This window comes from Peromyscus leucopus, chromosome 8b, assembly GCF_004664715.2.
Source record: "Peromyscus leucopus breed LL Stock chromosome 8b, UCI_PerLeu_2.1, whole genome shotgun sequence".
In the NCBI taxonomy this organism is placed as follows: Eukaryota; Metazoa; Chordata; class Mammalia; order Rodentia; family Cricetidae; genus Peromyscus; species Peromyscus leucopus.
In genome coordinates, this window is record NC_051086.1 from 32,615,688 (window position 1) to 32,619,867 (window position 4,180).

The following is a 4,180-nucleotide window of genomic DNA, read 5'->3' on the forward strand; positions in this document are numbered from 1 at the left end:
TGTTTTCAAAGACAATGATGTAAGAGAACAACCATAACAATGAAATCAAAGATCCCTACACCAAACACCTAAAATCTAATAATTTTGTTTAGTTCTTAATACAACAATCTATAAAGAGAAGCAATATTTTAATGCTTGCCATATTTCCTTAGCTTACCCAAATGTGCTTGTAGTTAATCTTCAGGTTTCTCTAAAAAAAATAAAAATTATTGGGCAAGAAAGATAGCTCAGTAATTTTGTCACTCTCACAGAGGAACCACGTTCAGTTCCCAGCACCCACAGCGCAGCTCACAACCAAGAGTAACTCCAGTCCCAGGAGATCTGACACCTTCTTCTGGCCTCTGCAGGCAACAGGTGTGCACACTGTGCACAGACACACAGGCAGGAAAAACACTCATATGCATAAAAAAATTTACAAAGTGAAAATAATTCTCAGATTGTAGAATATTCAATGTTTTACTCAAGAAAATGTATTAAAAAATCCTTGTGTTGTAAAAAGATAATATTAATTTATCACCCTTTATGACATAAAGAAAATATTAGTATTTATTTCCACACTGTGTTTGCTGTTTCTAAGGAGGTCAGATCATAGATGGGAACAAAGAATCAAAAGAACTCTTATATGACAAAATATGAAAAATAAATAAATTAGTTGCAAGAGCAAGAAATGACTGTGATTCATCAAAAGGAATATACTTGTGATCATGTTTCTTCCCAGGAAACATTCCTATGGTGCTTAGTCCTTTGGGAGAGATGGAAGCAGGTAAGGCTCCACAATTCACTCACTGACCACATTTATCAGGCAAGAGATGGAAAGTAGGAACCCAGAGGTCAGAGTCGCAAACTAGACTGGTAAGTTCTTTGTCTCCATCTACTGAAACTGTCGGTCTCAGAGACTAGAAAAGGGAGGACCCAGAACAACACAGAGCTCTAACACACACCACACATGCTGGAATTTTAATACGGGTTCCACATTACTGCTTTTGGATCCTGATGTCAATGTCACAAGGGTGGCACTACATCATCTCTACTTTCAGAAAAGGAAGGATCATATCCAGCGGACTCACCAGAGGACTGAGTATCTTGGCAAAAGTCATAGGACAAAGAAGCAACAAGAACTGGATACAATCGGAGACCACACCACTATCAGTCTAGTGATCTATATACTAAAGAGAAGCTGAGTACACACACACACACACACACACACACACACACACACACACACACACGGAGAGGTATAACAACAATTAAGGAAAAAGAAAGGCTATGAATTTGAAAGAATACAAGAGAAGTACATGGACGACGGGAGAATGGGAGACTCAAAAGAGGTGAACAGAGAGACAATCCAAAATATGTGATTGTGGTGCATTTAGAAATAATTAATTCATGTTCTCTATAGGAAGCATTGAGCTGTCTTCTATTTGTGTAGGTGGAAGACTATGGAAAGTTTAAACACCAGTTCAGAAGAGGGCTTCATTTTGGTGGGCTTCTCAGACTGGCCTCACCTAGAACCTATCTTCTTTGCCTCCATTTCTATTTTCTACTCTCTGACTCTCTTTGGCAACACCCTGATCATCATCCTGTCACAACTGGACCTTCGCCTACACACACCCATGTACTACTTTCTCAGCCACCTCTCCTTCTTGGACCTCTGCTACACTGCCAGCACTGTGCCTCAGCTTCTGTCAACCTCTCTGGACTTGACAGGACCATCAGCTTTGGAAGGTGTGTGGCCCAGCTCTGCATAGTGCTCTCACTGGGGGGAACTGAGTGTGTGCTTTTGGTGACAATGGCTATAGACCGCTATGCTGCCGTGTGTCGCCCACTCCATTACACCACCATTATGCACCCCCTTCTCTGCAGGGCATTGGTTGTATTCTCCTGGATGGGAGGACTCGTGAACTCTCTGATCCAGACAAGCCTCGTGATGGCCATGCCCCTCTGTGGACACCAACTGAACCACTTCTTCTGTGAGCTGCCTGTTCTCCTGAAGTTGGTCTGTGAGGACACAGGAGGAACAGAGGCCAACTTGTTTGTGGCCCGGGTCATTATCTTAGTCTGTCCTTTAGTGCTAATTCTAGGCTCCTATGCCCACATTGCCAAGGCAGTCCTGAACATCAAGTCAATGGCAGGTCGCAGAAAGGCTTTTGGGACGTGTACATCTCACCTCATTGTGGTTGCCATGTTTTTTGGCTCAGCCATCTCCACATATCTCCAACCTGTCCACAAGTATTCTGAGAGGGAGGGAAAGTTTCTTGCCCTTTTTTATACTATCATCACCCCCATGCTCAACCCTCTGATTTATACCCTCAGGAACAAAGATGTGAAGGGGGCTCTGTGGAGGGTACTGGGAGAGGCACAGATTCGGTGTAGAAGGAGAAAAGGAGAGTAATGAAAATGTTGTGTAAAAGCACTCATATTCTGAAACACATACCATCCTTGGACCAAGAGCCTTTAATCACTAGAAAATACCCTTCTCCAGACCTCGTAGTTTCATCTCCTTGTCTAGAAGTTGGAAGTGGTGACCTCACGAGAAGCATTCTAGTGTAGTGTTTACAGGCATTGTTCAGCATGCTGATTCATATCTTACCTTTCCAAAGGAATGAGTTTGAGAATAAAATACATTGATCCTTCTAGAGAGAATGGACGTGTTTTCTAAACACACAGCTGCTAGTGAGAGAAGGTCAAATTCAAAATAACAGCACATTCCCATATTGACATTCATGATGTTATGCCATGTAGATGGCTATGTGCCAGAGACATTGAACAAAAGTTCTGGTATTTTTCACAAACAAGTGTTGACTCTGGCCATGTCTGCTTTTATCTATGGTCCATTTCTGCTGTCTTTTATGGTGGTTACTGTTCTACAGTATATATCAATTAAGGAAAAATGAAGAGAGGTACTCTATGAAGTATATCAAGACTCAGATGTGAAATGATTTTAATTACTTAGAAAAAGGACAGAAGCATTGGTGTGCCGTGGAATGAAGGGAAGAGGACAAGAGCATCTCATCAGCTCCACCATGCACTGCTGCTGGGCTACGTGGTGTGATGCAGATGTTCTCTCTTTGACCTCCATGTTTACAGCACCGTTCATTATAGCAAAAATAAGGTGTCCATCAGATGTCCCAAAGTGGTTGAGTGCACAAGGAAAATGTGGTGTATACATGCCATGAAATGTCAACTGGTCATAGAAAGCTTGAAGTCTTGGTATGTTCAGCAACATGGTTAGAACTGGATGGCATTACATTAAGTAAAGTAAGTAAGATAGAGAAAGTCAACTACCAGGGCTTCTTAGTCATACAGTGACACAAAGTTGATGTCATAAAAATGGTGTGTAGAGCATTGGTCACCAGAGGCCTGGGAGGGTAAGGGTGAGATGGGATAGGAACTAGTAACAATAGGTAAAATTCACTTATATGGGTAAACACATTCTCATCTTCTATGTCCCAGAAATGTGATTATGTTTCACACAATCTATTTCAATACAATCCAATACAATTTCAAAATTGTAGAATAGGAGAGTCTCAACACATCGAAATAACCAAATATTTGAGTACATAGAAATCCAAATTACTCTGATTAGGTTATTACATATGGCATACATGTTCAAATTATTATGCTATACCCTATAGTTGTGCACATTGTCATGTGTAAATTTAAAATAAAAGTAAAAGTAGCAAATTATACATAAAAGTGAAAAGGAAGAAAATAGAGAAGAATCAAACATAAAAACAATATGCCTAGAAAGATAATACAGGGAAAAATGTGACAAGATAGTGGCATGACAGGGAAGGAGAGAAGAAAGAGGGAGAGAGGAAAGGCAAGAGGGAGAGAAAGAGAGAGAGAGAATATTCTAGTGGCAGTCTCATGAAATCCAAACAATTCTCAGCTAAAGGGTTAAAAAAAAGAAAAGATGGATACATAGAGCTTCCCAGTGTCATTTTACCCTGTGTGTTTAACAATGATTTATTGCACAGGTATGGATACAGGCGACAGAACAAGAGGGTAATTAGGATCTCTCCATCATCAGTGTCTCACAATCGAAAAATTATTCAGAGAAAAGTGATTGTTAATAACTTCTTAAGAGTTACAGAAGCCAGATGAAGGAGCACAGTGCCCAGGTTTAGTATGATGGGTGATGTGTGAGAGAGAGAGACAGACAGACAGACCACTGTGA

The 4,180-nt window shown here is 40.7% G+C and overlaps 1 pseudogene; it reads left to right on the forward strand.

Moving 5' to 3' along the window:
- Window positions 1–1,439: 1,439 nt before the first annotated feature.
- LOC114681517 lies at window positions 1,440–2,392 on the forward strand (annotated as a pseudogene).
- Window positions 2,393–4,180: the final 1,788 nt, after the last annotated feature.